The sequence below is a fragment of the Anastrepha obliqua genome, chromosome 3, assembly GCF_027943255.1.
Source record: "Anastrepha obliqua isolate idAnaObli1 chromosome 3, idAnaObli1_1.0, whole genome shotgun sequence".
NCBI classification, from domain to species: domain Eukaryota; kingdom Metazoa; phylum Arthropoda; class Insecta; order Diptera; family Tephritidae; genus Anastrepha; species Anastrepha obliqua.
The window spans coordinates 25797677-25816845 of record NC_072894.1 but is presented as its reverse complement, the minus strand read 5'-3'; the positions used below and the strand labels follow the sequence as shown (position 1 = coordinate 25816845).

At 37.8% G+C, this 19169-nt stretch overlaps 1 pseudogene; it reads left to right on the top strand.

The window, feature by feature from the left end:
- Positions 1–660: 660 nt before the first annotated feature.
- LOC129241889 (uncharacterized) lies at positions 661–19141 on the top strand (annotated as a pseudogene).
- Positions 19142–19169: the final 28 nt, after the last annotated feature.

The following is a 19169-nucleotide window of genomic DNA, read 5'->3' as shown; positions in this document are numbered from 1 at the left end:
ATTCACCTGTAACACCTGTTATTGGAAAACCCTCTATATATATATATAGAACGTATTTACTAAAAACGAAATTGGCTCTTTTCTTAATCTTCAAGATGCCACTCATTTAAGGTATCACTGTAAAATGTCACGCATGCGCATATTTAGTTTTGTGTATGCGCATACACTTATGCAGTAGTTGGGATTTGTATGAGGGCATTATACTGCAGGGGCAAATCATTGGTGAGACAAACAGTCCATGGAAATAGAGAGATCCTATACACTGATTCATATGCATGTTGCTTACACGCAGTTGCTAACACTGCCGGCTGATTTAAGTGTATTTATGTACGTAAACATGTGTGTATACATGCTTTCCCTACAGTCAAACCTACTGGTCTTGAATTACTTCACTATACTGCATTTTGATTTGCAGCTGAAGCAGTTCTTTTTCTCTACCTTTTTGCAACTGGTATTTTTAAAACATGGCGATATTGCACGAAATGTCAATTATGAGACTGTGCATTAACTTCTGCAGTAGCTATTGAACTTGTTCATTGTAGAACCACGAAATTCTAGTACTATTTGTGACGGAAATAACTGCAAATAAAACAAAAAAATTACAGTTTCAGAAAGTCGTTCTAAAAATAAAACATATGGTAGTTTAATAATGCAAATGCAATGCAGGTAATGCGTTTACCGCTTCAAGCTACTGATGAAATTCGTCAGGTGAGTGATTTCAAATCTGCTATATCCGTATTTGTAGCAAAAAAGTGAGAGCCAAGATATCTGAATCTTAGGCTGAAGAAAACAATCGGACAATGACCGGCATATAGCATATTCCCAAAATTCGAGGGCTACGGCTTTTTTTGGCTTAGAAGTTCTCTCGAGTGCCTGCGATCTACCCGCGGTGAGAAGAATCTTGAGACTTCGCACGTTTGTGCACTAACCGAGCGGTAGCTAAGTTGACGTGAAGCCTATCTTTCCATGAGAAGATCTCAGATTTTCAAGGGAACCACAATCCTCTCATTTCGCGGCGAAATCCTCTGAAGATCCATCCTCTTGCTCTTTATCTCAGCAGGTTCCCGATATGCCACTATGATCAGGAACCCAAATGAGTCTAATATCGAGCCAAAGATCTGCCCTCACTGAAAACAGTGCGGCGATTCGGACCACTTTTACTCTGGCGCTTAACTCAATGTTAAATGTGGCACCCGGGGCAGGCAAAACTCTTACTACGGACATTCTAATATCTTTGGAAACTTTCCGCACATCTCCATGGTGAGTGCACATCCTAGCTAATCACAGAACGTCTATTCTGTCCCGTCTGCATCCGGATACTCCCCGGCTTCTTAATCGACGTCCTCCTCTCCAGCGAGTTCCACCAGACAAGAAGTTCATACAACAAAATTGGCTTTATAATTGTGTTATATAGTTAAAATGTGGCTTTAGGCGGGAGTGCATATCTTTCAACGATAGCGCTCTGCTTCCATACATGGCGACTTTTTATTTTCTAATCCTCTCTTCAACGTTGAGCTTTCCCGTTAGTCCTCTGCCCAGGATCAGTCTCAGGTACTTCAACCTTATCAGAGAGCACCAACGGAGCACTCGCTATTGAGGACAGTTGAGCCCCAGGTATTTTCTTCTTCTACATTGGCGCGCTAACCGCTTACGCAATTTTGGCCGAGTTTAACAAAGCGTGCCAGTCGTTCCATATTTTTCTTTCTCGTGCTAATCGGCGCCAATTGGACACACCAAGTGAAGCCAAGTCCTTCTTCACCTGATCTTTCCAACGCAGGGGAGGCCTTCTTCTTCCTCTGCTACCACTAGCTGGTACCGCATCGAATATTTTCAGAGCTGGAGCGTTTGTATCCATTCGGACGACATGACCCGGTCAGCGTAGCCGCTGCATCTTTATTCGCTGTGCTATGTCTATGTCATCGTGAAGCTCATACAGATCATCGTTCCATCGCCTGCGATATTCGCCGTTACCAACGTGCAAAGGTCCAAAAATCTTGCGCAGAATCTTTCTCTCAACCACTCTAAGCGTCGCTTCATCGGATGTTGCCATTGTCCACGCTTCTGCGCTATGCGGTAGGGCGGGCATGATGAGAGCCTTGTAGAGTGTTAATTTTGTTTGTCGAGAGAAGATTTTACTACTCAGTTGCTGGTTCCTAAACAAACGAAGTCTTTTACAACCTCGAAATCATAACTGTCAACAGCGACGTGGGTGCCGATACGAAAGTGCGTCGACTGTTTGTTTGAAGACAGGAGGTACTTCGTTTGGTCCTCGTTCACCACCGCTTTGTTTCTTTATCTAGTTTGGAAATGGCAGAACTAACAGCGCGGTTGTTAAGGCCGATGATGTCAATATTATCGGAATACACCAACAATTGTACGCTCTTGTATTGTGCCTGCGCGATTAAGTTCTGCGGCTCGTACGTTAGAAGGCCGAAAAAAGCGAATTCTCCAGAAATTTTTCTGAGAAAACTTTTAAATTTATCGACCTTAAAATTTGTACACATATTATGTTATCTTTTACCAGTATTTTAAGACTTAGTATTAATAAAAATATTTATTTGGAAAGGAAACTAAAAAAAAACTAAACAGACCTCGTTAAATGAATGTTAAATCTAGTAATTAATAGAAGGAATACACAAAATTATTTTTTTTTGACAAAATTTTGGCCTTAAATTGTTTATGAAAAAAAAAAAATTATAGCTGAGAAAAAATCTTTCCCGGAGCGATATTAAATTTTCTGTGTGTATTCTTAAATATATGTACATTAAGAAAAAAATAAATAAAAATCAAAATCGAATTATTGAAATTTCTAACTGTATATAACCCCATAATGTTTGAAGCATTCTCATTTAAGAATCATTAAGAATATTTATTTTGCGTATAGCTCTAATTGGTAGTTTTGCAACTGGTACAATTCTAGTCACTTCCGTACTGGTGTGACTTTGTTCATCAAATCCCAGTTCATGAACTAAAAAGTTCGCTGAGTTGTTTGGCTTCTCACTGCATTTTATGAATGTATGCGTTCACATACATATACATAAATACGTTTATGTGAGAGGTGAGTAGGTAATGGCAAAAATCGCTCAAAATTGTTGCATTGACGCTGAGTCAATAGTTTGCTTTCCGACTCTTGCACAAAGCAATTGTTGTTGGGGATATCCCCATGTTTCAAAAGCGAGCATGAAAGTCAACTGCCTCTTTGTTGGTTTTATGTTTCAGTTGGCCAACATTGAGTTGAAGCATGAAACTTGTGTGTCTTAGACAAAAAAAAAAAAAACAAAACAAAAACTGAAAAGCTGAAAAGCAAAAAGTGCAGACAACGCAAGCGAACGACTAAAAATTAGTTCCAATACTTTTTTTTTTGCTTTTATAGCCAATGCATTCACATACATACATTTTACATTTCAGTTTTTTTCACAGCATTTATTGCATCTCACTTATTGCATCGCCTGGCCTCAGAATTCGGGATTTTCCCCAATTTGCGCGATTGCATATTCGTTGCAGTGGCTTTTGCATCGGCATCGGCATCGGTTCGTTTCCGGCTGTTGGTCGGCATTTTTTTATTTTACTTTTTAATGGTGTGGCTGTGTCTTTATGCAATGATTGGGTATTTTTTGCATTGCTATTTTTGATGTTGCAATCGACTGCTACTACTTTAGCAAAATCTGTTTACAAATAACTCGTTTTCCATAAAGCTTTGTTACACCGTTTCCAGTTTGGGGAGCATCTCAGTGAATATTACAAAATTATTGTTTATTTGTATGTTTTAAGTTTTGGCTTAGCTTCCTTATTTAGATGAGGATCTATTGGGGTCAACAGTCGTATTAGGGCATACTTGCGATGCTCAGTTACTTTCTTGGTCAAAAGTTATGGCCAACCTTACGACATTTGCCCCAGTCGTCGCTGCCTCTTAACTAAATAGTGTGTGGGCGTTTGGCATAAATATCAGTTTTGTTAAGTGGTTTGTGCTACACAAACAACAAAGTGTACAACGCAAGAAACCTTGGTGTGAGACAAATTGTTGAAGTTATTTGTCAATATTTACATGTCGCTGACACATTTCAATGCAATACAAATGACAGCAGGAAATCAGATAAATTGACTGAATTCCGTTGAAGATATAAAACGTTGAGGTGACCTGCCCGTCAAGATGTGTTCCCATGACTTTCAATTAGTACTGTAGGCGTTTAATCAGTTCTTAATATTACGTACATCTACCATTAAATGTATTAAATATGTATCGGTATACATATCGGTAAAAATTCACTTTTACAATGCAGATTTTTGAACTCAGCATGTGGGTCAAGGTGGCCTCCGGTCGTTGAGGTGAAGCCGTTTCACTTGGAAGCTCAGAAAACCATAAATGCTTGGCCTGAATTGCATGGCTTCCATTATGCATACACCCGCATGTCTTTGTAACCTTTTAGTAGATTTATTACTGATTGATTCGTCGTCTACTTCTTCCAGACTACTGCCCCGTAAGAAATCAAAGATCGACCCATAGCCGTTTAGATTAATGGCAGTATTTTCGTCGAATTTAGTGACAAGGGTGAACTGGGCACGTTAAGGCTAACTTTTTACTTTAATATCGGAGTTTTGGTGAGTTGAAGTGGGTAGGAGTTAAGGACACATGCTACCACTATCTGGCCAGCTTGAGTGGTTTTTTTACGGAAGGGCTGACTGCTGCATACCTTTTCGAGGAGTATTGGGATACTTGGGCACTAGAATTGTGCAACTACTACTCTTGAAGCAGCAAAAGGGCTACATAGTTGGAGACCGGTAAACATTTACATATACAGATTTGCGCGGCCTTGACGCGAAATGTTTAATTTTTTTGCGACTATTCCAATAAGGGATGCGAGTAATTCACTTAAGTAGTACTTATTACAATATTATAATCAAATAATATCATTTGCATTGTGTGCTACGTACTATAAGCTCATACTTTGTATATAAATATAATTTCTCTTTCAGCGTAAATTTTCTGCCGCCAAAACAAGTGAACCATTAGTACCAGAACAAGTTAAATGATGCACCCGCTGGGTCATTAAAGTTCATTTCCAGATGAGCTTTACTTGCTAAAGGGCAATGGTTATACTGCATACGGGAGTGTATTGCGCATTGGTAAATATAGATACACCAACAAAGAAGCAAACGGAAAAGAACAACTCTTACATTAAGAAATTTTATTATATTAATAATTCAGATAATTTTTTTATTCTAAGTGGATAATTTTTACATAGTTTTTAGAGCTGATTATAAAATTTCAAGGAGTTACAATTTTCTTTCATTATTGGTTTTCTCTATTCCTCCAATACTTCTCGATAGGTTAGGTTTGGTTTTTGTGGCAGTCGGCTAGAATAGCCAACTCACTTAGACCATGCAGGTCCGTTGTCGTACTTCTGTGTAATACAGGAACCTCAGTAATTTTTCATCATCATTTAGACTCTCTTATGAAGTGTATGATAGGTTTTATCGCAACACCGGATAGTCCAGTAAGAGAGTCAAAAGAGTATTTTCCATGCTCTACTCTTTGCTAAGGCGGCCGCCGTGGCCGAATGGGTTGGTGTGTGAGTACCATTCGGAATTTAGAGAGTGAACGTCGGTTCGAATCTCGGTGAAATATCAAAAAATTAAGAAAAAGTTTTTTCTAATAGCGGTCGCCCCGAGGCAGGCAAACCTCCGAGAGTATTTCTGCCATGAAAAAGCTCCTCATAAAAAATATCTGCCGTTCGGAGAAACTGTAGGTCCCTCCATTTGTGGAACAACATCAAGACGCACACCACAAATAGGAAGAGGAGCTCGGCGAAACACCCAAAAAGGGTGTACGCGCCAATTATATATATATATATTAGGGCGGGTCGATTTAAAAATCGCTCATTGCTCTGTGAAAATCGTATTCTAGGGATCAAAATAAGAAACTTTGCCGAAGGAACCATACCTCTAAAACGAATTCTGATGTCCCCCAAGAACTAGAAGGGGTTTCCGATCTCTCTAACAGTCTGCGCAAAATTTGGATGTATAGATCCGGATCTGGATCCGTTCGGTGACCAGTGGGCTCACTGCCTGTTATATCATCAGAGGGTTCGCTTACTTGACCCCCAAAGTATAGTGAAACCATTTGCGTTGAGATTAAGTCTCAACTTACATTCCTGGTCAACTTTTCAATAGGTTAGAACATTTTTCTGTACCTTTGGTATAGACTAACTGTCACTGCAGATTTTGACATGCCGTGCTCGTCATCTCCTTTCAATTTTCCATTCTGCTAATTAAGGTATTGTAAATGCGGTTGAAAAACCGTCGGCGTAACAACAGAGGCTCCAGATGCTGATCTTAATAGACTGTTTCGCTTGTTTTAATAAAACTATAATATGTAATATGGCGGGCTGGGGTGGGTCTGCATATAAACTCGTCCAAAATAGGCATCACTCCCAGGGCCGTAGAGAGCATATCCGGGCCCCGGGGGAAAATTGCAAATGCGGGCCCTTTCCAATAATGTCTAATTCATATAAATACGTATAATCTCGAGTCCGGGCCCCTCTGAGAACTCCGGGCCCGGAGGAAAAGTACCCGATCCCTCCCCCCCTCCCCCTCTCGTCGGGCCTGATCACTCCTCTCACCAGGAAAAGAGTTTTAGCAGGGATGGAAGAGATCAGCATAGACGGGGTTGCTATTGGTTTGGTCAGCGAAATTAAATGATCTGCAATCAGCCCAGCATATCCTGCTGAATATTACCGGGGACGGCTTCGGGAGAGGAAAATTGATGTCATCTAAAAACATGGAGATAACATGACTAGAGTATTTAAATTCGAAAAGAAGTTCAGAGTTGAACTGAACAATAACACAGTGCAACACATAAAATGTGCACTCCATTTTGACTTCAGTTTCTGAAAGTACTTATCGAAACTAGCAAAATCTCATTTGGGTTTTTCTAGATTAGCTCGGGTTCTAATTTTATTGCGTCATGAATATTTCCTCTGAAACTTGATTTTGAGCAAACAAATGCATCAAATTTTCAAGACCCCGATTGGTTACCAAATTTAGAAGATGATCAACCAAAACCTTTATCGCAAGACGAAATGGATTATATTGTGGCAAAGCTTGATTTATCACAACGGAATTCTGAAATGTTGACCTCATTTTTGAAAAGTAGGAAACTCACAAAGCAGGATGTTAGTGCCACGGCTTATCGGAAACGTCAAGTTGAATTTCAGGATTTGTATACCATTGATGACAAAAATACATTTACTTACTGCAATGATATTGTAGGTCTAGTGAATAAACTGGGAATGCAGTATGTCGCTGGCGACTGGTGATTATTCATAGACGGCTCAGTTTCAAGTTTAAAGGTTGTGTTGTCGCACAAAACTAACAAAAAACCGTCCATTCCATTAGCATTGGGTACAAATATGCACGAAACGTATGAAACGCTAAAAGATATATTAGAGAAAATTAAATATAATGAACACAAATGGAAAATATGCTGTGACTTAAAAGTAGTAAACATTTTGCAAGGTGTTATTTCTAAGGGTGGTTTCCCAAAATATTTTTGCTTCCTTTGTAATTGGGATTCGCGAAGCAAAATCGATCAATATCAATGTAAACACTGGATAAAAAGAACTTCTGAAAACGAAAAACGGCTAAATTTATTCAATAAACCTTTAATAACAAATATTGATGATATACTATTGCCACCACTCCATATAAAATTGGGAATTGCTAAGAAATTCGTCGAAGTGGCCGTCAAACATAGTGATGAAGTCTTTGAATGCCTAAAAAAAATCTTTCCAAAACTAAGCAAGGAAAAAATTAAAAACGGTATGATTGCTCTTTTGAATCCCTACTAATATTATAAATGTGAATGTAAGTTTGTTTGTTACGCTTTCACGCCAAAACTACTTACTCGATTATTACGAAACTTTGTCCACATGTTTTTGGAGGTGATAGAAGTAACATAAGGTACCTATTGGTGGATAGGGTTTGAGATATATGTAGGTCAAAACGTGGACCCAGGTAACCTTCGGATGTGTATGTACAATATGGGTATCAAATGGAAGCTGTTGGTGAATGCTTTAGTTCACAGTATTCTTCATGCCGCTCCGTGACCAGGGTATCGAGATAGAGACCAAAACGTGGGCCCTAGAATGTGTTTGTACAATATGGATATCAAATTGAAGCTGTTGGTGAATGCTTTCGTACAGAGTATTTTTCATGCCGATCCGTGACTGGGGTCTCGAGATATAGGTCAAAACGTGGACCGGGGTAACCTTTGGTTGTGTATGTACAATATGGGTATCAAATGAAAGCTGTTGATAAGTGCTTTAATACGGGGTAATTTTAATACCTATCGATGACTAGGGTCAATAGTAATAGTAATAGTAAAACCGAATGAAAAATTTGATAACATCTATCGTCAAAAATGTTTAATTTGACTAAATTCCTTAAATATTGTTTTTAATTCGAAATTCTTTAAAAGTATTCACACTAAAATAGTAGTCTGGATACACATTAACACTATTTAAATACACTAATTTTTGTTGATACAAATCATTTTTACAATATTTAAAAGAAAAAATAAAATTTTGATTGCTTAGACTATTATATAGACATTAACTTCTCTCTACTTTTTCATTTTTAAGGCATTTGATGTAGTTTTTTTAACAGATTTTTTTGTAGTCTCTACCTACATTTATGTTGAAGAAAGGAAAATAAAATTGCAATCGGCTTAAGCGATATAGAAGTGAGAAAAATTACATTTTCATTGAAGAAAGTGCTCAAAATAAAGTTTTAGATAAAATATATTCAAAACACTATAAAATTGGAATCCGAGCTAATACAAAAAAACCCAAGTGCAATTTTGTTAGTTGTGACAAGTACTCTCAGAAACTGAAGTCAAAACGGAGTGCACATTCGATGACTTCAAAAATGTTGTACAGTGTAAGTTAACCTGGAGTAGACATGTATTTGAAAAGAAACTCCAGGAGTGTACCCTGCGCTGGTACACAGATGACTCGAAGACTCCAGAACGTACAGGCTCTGGATTTTACGGTTTCAGAGTCAAGCGCTCTGTGCCAATGGCAAGCATCTTCGAAGCGGAAATGTGTGCCATCTGCCTATATGCCGAGATAAACTTAGACAGAAATTTCCGGAATGAGCGAATTGCCGTTCTGAGTGACAGTCAGGCGGCACGCATGGCCCTATCGTCATGGGAGATCAAATCCCAACTGGTTCTTGGGTGTATCGTACCACAATTGCGTCCGACTTATTTGTTTTCCAGGACACAGGGGCATAACTGGGAACGAAGTAGCGGACGCAATGGCGAGAGAGGCTGCGGCTTCGTCTTTAATAGGATCTGAGCCCTTCCTTTCTATGGGACAACACACCATCAAGAAGAAGCTTTCTTGGCTGGCACCCCACTATGGAGCTACGCCAGGCGAGGTCCCTACTGGCAGGGTACAACTAAAAGTGGTTGTAAAACTCATTACTCCCCCCAAGGAGAATGCTCACGGGTATTCTCATAGGCCACTGCAGACTGCGAAGTCCTCTGCACATGACCGGGATTTGGTCTACGGATCTTGCCCTTTCTGTGACCATTTCCAGGAGCCTCCAATGCACCTTCTCCTTGAATGTAACGCTATAGCGCGGAAAAGGTTGAGACATCTTGGTCAACTGCAGCCAGAAGAAAATCACACACGCTCAATCCAACCCAGCTCCATCGTGAGTTGACTAAGGGAACTGGGTCTGGATGAGGTACTGTTATAAGAAGAGGGCACAAAAGACCATGAGATCGAAATGCAAACCTCATAAAGAATGCAATCTAAACTAATGTAATATATTTCTATTTTTCTTCTACCCGTATTCATCTGTAATTACAACTTGTAACGCCTTTTCAATTTTTATTGGTTAGAAAATTAAAAGTTTGAGCAAAATACTTAACAAAAAAGGCCTGAGAAAATGGCTACATAGCTCAATTGAAATCATTTCAATTTTCCACACAGAATAATGTAGGTAGTTTTAATGCCAGTGACTTAATTGGGCGACCGAAAAGCTACAATGGAACTAAATTCTTCCGCTCTCAAGCGCTCAACTTGATAGCCATTTGCATTGCGCGTTACGCAAGTTTCTTCAATTTTACTTTGAAAATACTTAAGTTCCCTATAAAATTCTTCCGAATTAATTTTGTTTTTCTCGAATTTAGGATACTTTAAGTGGCTTACCAGGAAACACTTTAGTCCCTTAAGCTCATTTTTGTGGTCCGAGAAGTCAGCGATATTGTAACAATTTAATGCAATCATAGTAATTTCTTCGCCTTTTGTACAAACATCAATTTGGATAATTTGGCTAACAAGCGTAAAGTGGATAAGATTCCCACTGCTTGGCGCTTTGATTGGCAATATTCAAGAGTGGCGGGCTAGAGATGAATTGGCACTGTATACAAAATATGTTTGTTTGCATTTGCAATTGTATTAGGGTAGCAATCTCTCTCAGCTTCAATGCCCTTATTCCAATGAGTCAGGCTGTACTGAAGGCCCAGGAGAACGCGAAGCAAACCTCAAAGATTGTTCAAGAATGTAAGAAGAAGCTCAATTCTGTCGCAAGACAAAACAGGCTTGTACTTATATGGGTTCCGGGACACTCCGGTGTTCAAGGAAACGAAATCGCCTACGAATTGGCCAACCATGGATCAGCGGTGCCCCCACAGGGGCCAGATCCAATAATCGGAATCAGTTCCGCAGGAATCATGAATTGGATCAGCGATTATGTAGGCAATCTGCATAAAGAGCGATGGTCCGGTCTGGAACGCTGAACTGCAAAGTGTTTTGTGACAAGTCCGAACAGAAAACTGTCAAACTTTCTACTAAAACTTAGAAAGAAAGACATTCGGTTGATGGTCGGTATCATTACAGGACTCAACCCATGGGGTTAGCATATGACCACCATTGGAATTATTGAGGACCCAATGTGGTTGTCGTGCTTGGAGGAGGTATATAGCACTGACACTTTCTCTTTGAGTGTCTTGCCTTTGCTAGAGCACGGCTACGAGTTTTGGGTTACGATGTCATAAGAATGAGTAATATTCGTTCTCTAAAACTGGAGGATATTTACAGATTTGCCAAAGAATCTGGAAAGTTCTTACAGGACTAACTATCTCTATCTCTGTCTCTATTCTTTCCTATCTCTTTCTCTGACACTTTTTTCCTTCCCTCCTTGACTATCCACCCCCTTTCCACAGCTTTAAATACAATGCGCTTTTTAGCCTGAGTGTTTTAGGAGCCACCAAATCTCCTGGTGCTCCTTGGCTCGATCTTTTCAAATTTTAATTTCATTTTTCATCTTAAGAATATACTGTGAAATTTTCATGCGGAAATTCCCAATATTATAGCTTCTGCAGCCCATTTACTAAGTAGAGAGCAGTCCGCGCGCTCCTTTCCCCCAAATTTTAACCTCATTTATCTCGAAACGACTTTTTTCGGCATGGAGTTGTCAAAAAAAAAAAACAATTTAATCGCATCGTCTGAAATTTGTTGTTCACAACATCAATGGATATCGCCCATACTAGAATAATATAATTATTTCAATTATTTCGTTTCTTTTTATCAAAAAACCCGATTTTTAGAGTGTCAAATTCAAAACCGCGCCATTTTATCAATTTTGTTTTGGTTCTAGTAGCGGGACATAGCTACAGTCATACGGATAAATCACTTTTTTGGTTTTTCTGTTTCCGATAAATAGAAGATCCAAAATGGATAACACCGTCCAGGTCTAATTTTTCGGCAGGGTCAACTTCAGCGCCATTTTTAAAATTATTAATATTAAAAAATTTTTGTTTTTTTGTATGTAAGTTGTATTGTAAGTTAAATAAAAAGCATAAAAAATTAGAATATCCTTTTCTCATTTTTTTTGTTTGGGTAAAAAATTCCTGAAAATACTCTAAATTTTCGAACTCTAGACCACTATGACCCCTTAAGTTAAGCTTGGATCTTCACAAACAGTGTCATGCACTCATCGAACGATTTTCGCAGTTGTACTTTTCAAACGTCCACTAATGCTTCAATTTCAACGCTTTGCGACCACTTTTATATTCTAAAACCCATCGATGAAGGACCAGATTGCTTTAACACTTTCAGATATGAAACACTAACAGATATGAAATTATAATACATACTTTTTTGAACGAAGTTACTTTTATTTAATTATGTAAATATTAAAAAAAAAAATCATTCGAAATGGTCACCATTTGCTTTTACATAAGCCTTCAAACGATTAGGCCATTCAGTTATTGCAGCATGCACGGCTTTCATGGATTTTGACGACGCTGCTTGAACCAAAGATTGTTTGATTCTCTCAAAATTTCTGTGAAGTCTTCGACAGGCCATGTCAGGCCACAAACTGTATTCCAATGGATTCAGATCTGGACTTCCAGACGGCCAATCTTCTGCGGCTATGGACCTAGCAATATCGTTTTTTAGCCACTACTGGGTGGTTTTTGCCTTGATGGCAGATATAACGCTCTCCATTGAAGAGAGTGCTGCTCAACCGCTTCACCACGCCTTCTAAGACATCTTCCCGGTACAGTTTCGCTCCGGGTTTAACCTCTTTTTCGCGGAAATGAGGAGATGTAACACCTTTACAAGACACTCCCACCCCGCTGAACCCTAGGTAGAACATTTTTAGCGTCTTTAGAAGTTAAAGCATATATTTTGTTCTTTTGCTTATTAAAAACTTCTTCAACAGTTAAAATTTATGGCAACACTAAGTAAGTATGTTGCTGATAAACCTTCCAAAGTAAAGAATTTTATCAGTGCACCATCATATGAAATGGCTGCCACGTCATAGGAGATTTGAGAGCTGAATAGTGCACGCCTATTTCACACGTATTCTCACAATCCTCCAATCAGCCGTTGTTCAAAGTAACATCGGTAAACATAATCTAATTTTTTTCGTAAACAAACCGCTCTCATGAGCCGAGATACATCAGCCAATCAGCTGATTCCTTCAAATTTGCTGAAAGCCGGTTAACGTCCCAAAGTTGGCCACAACTCTGAGCTCTTTTCACAATGATGCTAGACTACAATCGTGAAAACAAATGAGCATCGACTTAATTTTTGACTTCTCCCAACGCGATTTTTTGGGTGGTGGCTCGTCTGAGGCCTTCCATTCGGTTCTTTGACGCTTAGTTTCAGGTTCATGTTGAAAGGATGTTCTCGTCTTTTCTCGCCTCTTATATGAGGTCCTTCGAACGCTGAATTCTGAGCAATTTTTGGTCCTCAGTTAGCTTGTGGGCAATGGGACGTGCACAGACCTTTCGTAAGCCCAAATGATCTGTTAAAATGCGATAAATCGATGCTTTGGAGATATTCAACTCCGATTTCATGAATTTCAATGATGATCACGGTTAATTTTTGATAAATTTACGAACAATTTCGATTGAGTTTTCGGTGATTACTGATTTTGAGCGGCCCGTATGTTCATTGTCATTTATGCCCCCACAACCATCTCTGAAACGTGTAAACCCCTCATGAACCACGAGATAAGACAATCATCGCCATAAACTTTTTTCATATTTGTTCGAAACTCATTGTTGTCCCGAAACTTATGTCCTATAACATATTGACACTTTAGACGTAGTAACTTTGCATCCTCTGAACGGAATGCCACCAAACTTTCACAAGTCAGCTAGGAATGTAATTTCCAATGCTTAGTGCTCATAAAAAATTTGGTAAAAATCAAAAAACATGTTTAAGACGCCAGTCCTGTTTATTTTGGACTTCACCTTGTATAATAGGTATAGTATAGTATTTCTGACCTTTAGTTTTTGGTTTTAAGCCTACGTTCTATTGTAATAGAATTCAATTTTTGAATTTAGAACTTTCATTCCATAGAGATAGGCAGATATTTTATGAGGAGCCTTTTCATGGCAGAAATACACTCGGAGGTTTGCCATTGCCTGCCGAGGGGCTAACGCTATTGGAAAACACTTGTTCTTTATTTTGGTGTTTTACCGAGTTTCGAACCAAATGGCAATCACGCACCAACCCATTCGGCTACGGCGGCCGCCATCCACATATCTTAGATAAATAAAATAAAAAAAATACCAGTCTAACGGTTAGACGGGATAGAAGTGAAACCTTCCGTAAGACAAACTGAGAGAGAATGAGACGAAAGCAGCATTAGGGGCGGGATAATTATAGGTTCATTATAATATTGCTATAAAGTTCATATTTTATTTTCTTCATTTTATTATTATTCATCCTCAATGTTTTCAATGTCAACAAATGATACGAGTGGCTTATGATAGCTAAAATATGATACAAATGCTTTGGTTTCGATGTTGTCAACATATCTTTGAAATACCGCGTCAATTGTTGTTTTTGATCGTGTTGTCGGTTCAGTGCGATTGTTACACATTTTTAAATTGAATGTTGTATTGAGAAAGTCAATTGAAGGAACCGCTGTGTCTAATGCAAAATTTACGTTAAAATCGCTACTTAAAATCATTGGAACTTTATCGTAATCTTTTCTAAGTATCCGCGATACTTCTGGTGTATACTTTATTAAATTTTCGTGAATGAATTCCGTGATGCTATTTATTGATTTTTTTTTCTGTCGATATTCACGACACTTTTCTGCATTGTTTTTCGGGATAATTGCGGTAAATATTTAAAAATGAAAATATTTACGAATATAAAAATACACACGCGGTTGCTATTATGAGCGTCCCCAGCAAAACCTGCGTGACCGAAACTCTAACACAATTACACATATGCACTCGTATTTGTTTGAAAATCGACTTTTTTTTTTGTTCTCCGTCACCTTTGGAAAATGTGTAAACAGTAAGCAAACTTTATTCAAATATTTTCCCTCATTTTTGCAGCAGTAAAATTAAACAAGCGCCGTAGCCGAATGGGTTGGTGCGTGACTACTATTCAGAATTCACAGAGAGAACGTCAGTTCGAATCTCGGTGAAAACACCAAAATTAAGGAAAACTATTTTTCTAATAGCGCTCACCCCTCAGCAGGCAATGGCAAAACACCGAGTGTATTTCTGCCATGAAAAAAAGTTCCTCATAAACATATCATAAAATAAAATAAAATATCTGTTTAAAAAAAAATTTTTTCTTGTGATTCGAACCAAGGATTTTGGATCGGAAGCTCACATTGCTAGCCGCTCGGCTACCGCGCCATGCTGTCGTCGCTGGCCCAAAAGTTATTTAGTTCGTCGCTACGTTTATATCAACATATAATATAACGCTTCGTAACTAAATAACTTTTAGGCCAGCACCTACAGCATGACGCAGTAGCCGAGCGACTAGCAATGTGAGCTTCCGATCTAAAATCCTTGGTTCGAATCACAAGAAAAAATAAAAGTTATTTTTATTTAGTTCGTCGCTACGTTTATATCAACATATAATATAACGCTTCGTAGCCAAGTTGGTCGCTTTTTTCGTTTCACTTTTTCCCAAATCACTCCCAACGATTCTAAAGAAGTTTTCACTTCAAAAAAAATAAGTAAAAAAGGATCACCCTATACATATGCCCATATATACATACATATGCGTGTAATACATATAAACATTTTAATGGCGAAATGATTAAAGTAACTTGGCGGCACAGCATGAAATGTTTCAGCAACAACAACAGACATTACTGAATACAACAAAAGTTTGAGAATAATACAAGTTAAGGTACAGTTAAATAAATTTAATTTTTGTAATTTTTGATATAATACAAAGTTTTTAAAGCATTTTGTCCTCATTTGTATAAACTTAGAAACCGTTAAGCTCATTTGAATGAATTTAAAAAAAATCGAGAAGCTGTTAAAATCTTTGGCCAGAGCTAGTCAGAGCCATGAAAAAATAAGTGATTTTGCAAATTTTTGAAGTGAAGCTTCTTTTGTCTCGAAGGATGAAACGCTGTGAGGAGTAAAACCATAGCGTTTCATCGATATGTGACGCTACGCCAGCGCCATCTGTTAAAAGCGTGGCGTGGATGAAACGCTGTGAGGAGTAAAACTACGCTAAACTACGTAAAACTCACGCTATGCCAGCGCCATCTGTTAAAAGACTGGCGTGGCGTGTCGTCGTGAATGTAATGCGGTCGTTTATTATTGCATTCTTATCGAATGTAATTTGTAAATATGACATTTGATTGACGGCCGCCGTAGCCGAGTGGGTTGGTGCGTGATCACCATTCGGAATTCACAGAGAGGTCGTTGGTTCGAATCTCGGTGAAAGCAAAATTAATGAAAACATTTTTCTAATAGCGGTCGCCCCTCGGCAGGCAATGGCAAACCTCCGAGTGTATTTCTGCCATGAAAAAAATCTGCTCATAAACATATCATAAAACAAAATGAAATAAATGCATAAAAAAAAAAAAAAAAAAAATTTTCTTGTGATTCGAACCAAGGATTTCGGATCGGAAGCCCACATTGCTAGCCGCTGGGCTATCGCGCTGTGCTGTCGCCGCAAAATAATGTATCATAAATCTGTTTACCATACCAAAGACCATACACTTTGCGAACGCATTTCGGTGGAAACAGTTGACAGTTATCCCAAACACAATATTATATTAGTAACGCGAGACGCGTCATAGAGTGTGTGTGTAGTTTTGAGCAAATCTTACAAACATATTTTGTTTTGTTGATTGATTTCTGTTAAATATGGCATCAAATCAACAAAAACGGAAACCGAAAACAGGTGCTGAACGGCAACGTGAGTATTTGGAGCGTAAAAAATTAAGAGCTACTGTTGAACACCGTGACAGTGAATCCTCCGGTTGTACGATAAGTGATAATTTGTAGTACCAACAACAAGATGCGGAACTACCATTGATGCAGTATTTCATCGATACCTTGATAGATTAGAATGTAGATCATTTTTTACGTATTTCAGTTACCATAAAGCCCTTGTTTCATTTTTGGAAAACGAATCCAATAATGATAATGACAATGCCGAGAACCAAATGTAATTGAGTACAATAAATTCATTTCTTTTTATATTAAAATAAATAAATAATTCTGTTTAATAAAATTCCATTCCATGCTTTCCATGACTTCTGCATGCATTATATTGAAATAATAGTTAAATTATTGATTTGTTGATAAAAGAAGTTTCACTTCAATCGTGCGGGTTCCGTGAACTACCACACACTTTCTTTTTTTTTTACTAAGCTAACAATACCGAGTTGCTAGATAATATTAACAAAAATATAACTTTAGGAGAAGTTATAGCCATCCTTGTGCTCTGCGAGAACCAACATAACTAACTTTGCACTGGTTCATCTAAAATTAATGCAATGAAGAAAATTCGATTTAGTTTTCATATTCTTTGAAAAGAATCAAAATGGCATATGGAATATGAACATTGAACATTTAACGTTTGGTAAATTTAAATGTTTAGATAGAAACTTCTATTATTGTTATTTATTATCCATTTTTGTTTATACATAGTAAGCCAAACCTTATGAAATTCGACTCAGTCAACAAGCCGTGACTGTTTGTAAACACTTCGTTGCCAACTTTTAGGCGTTATTTTCGCACTTCAAGCGGCTTTCATAACAAAAGCTCCGAAATCAACAAGTATTAGTTGGTAAACAAGAAAAAATAAAAATAAATTGGGGCAAACCAAATAGGTAGTCTACTTTTGCCGAATTCGTTGCATTGCAATTTTGAAAGAAGGTGCGCGTAAATTCGTTTATGTATAAATTCATACATACATATGTAGTTACATACATACCTTGTGGCTTCTCATTCGAAAGCCTTTATTTTTCTGTGTAGCCAATAGATACGTACATACATACATATTCATTTGTACATCTATAAATAAAATGTGGGCCAAAAGAATTTCGTTCGCTTTTCGGCAATTCCCTCTCGACAAAACTTTACCCCATTTTTTCAATCAACATAATACGTATGTATATATGTATGTACATATGTATGTTACAAAAATTTTCCAGTAAATAATATATGTACATATACATATGTAGGTTAAATTGGCGCTAACACCCTTTATTGGATATTTCGCCGCCCTCCTCCTCCTATTTGTTTACACAGATAGAGGGACCTATAGTTTTAAGCCGCCCTCGAACGGCTGATGGTCCTTTAGAAATTTCCAATTTAAGTTAAATTCTTAACTTTAAAAGGAAATTCTGAATATGCATTGCAACTTTCTGAACTAAAACTGAGAAAAGTGGAAAAGTAGATCATAGTTCGGTTAAGGAATATTGGGCCTTTGCAGAAAAGAAAAAGATACTTTTGAAATAAATTTCTTAAATAATGTACATAAGATAAAAATTATATTTTTAAAAACATGAAATAAAAGGAACTTCCTTTTAGTTGAATTTTTTTGATATGCAAAAAAAATTTGTTTTTCGGTTGAGAAATGGTGCAATTCGAAATCAATTTGTCATACCTCAGTTGCCAACTGTACGTAGGGATACTGAATCGACCTTAATAAAATTTCCAAGTACTACTGCAACTCAACAAAAGATCGCGGATGGTTTTTCACAAAGTCGTTACAACATATTTCCGTTTGTGTTGTATCGATGGGACACACATCCCTATATCACAGCCAAAACACGATGCCTTTAGTTTCTATAACAGAAAATGAATGTTTGCCATCATTGCACAGGTAACTTTGTAGATATACAGATATTTTATCAAACTATGCATATATATAAGTACATAATAAACAATTTGTATAGGCCGTTGTTGACAGCGAGATGAAATTTTTGGACGCCTTTGTCGGTTGTCCCGGACGATGTCATGACGCTTCAGTATGGCAAAGAAGCCCACTTCGAACAGCTATAATTAACGGCGAAATAAGTATTCCCCCAAGTCATCATTTCTTAGGCGACGCAGCCTATCTATGTTCCAAAAACAATCGTTTTGGCGTGTATGATTCTACACAATGTGATTATCTTTAATGAAAAACAGCATAACACTCATTTCATCGAACTGGAGGAAGAGGAGTCATAAGTTGGCGTTAGCGTTCCATCGCTGGCAAGAGATGAAGCACAAGAGAAACGAAATGGCTTGCAGCGTTGTTTTCAGGCTGAAATGGTAAATTATATTTCTTAAATGAGACAAAATTTGTTAAACACAAAAAAAAAAAAAAAATTTTATTAACTTCAGGTAGCTTAGCGTTTATAATAAAAAAATTTTATAATTA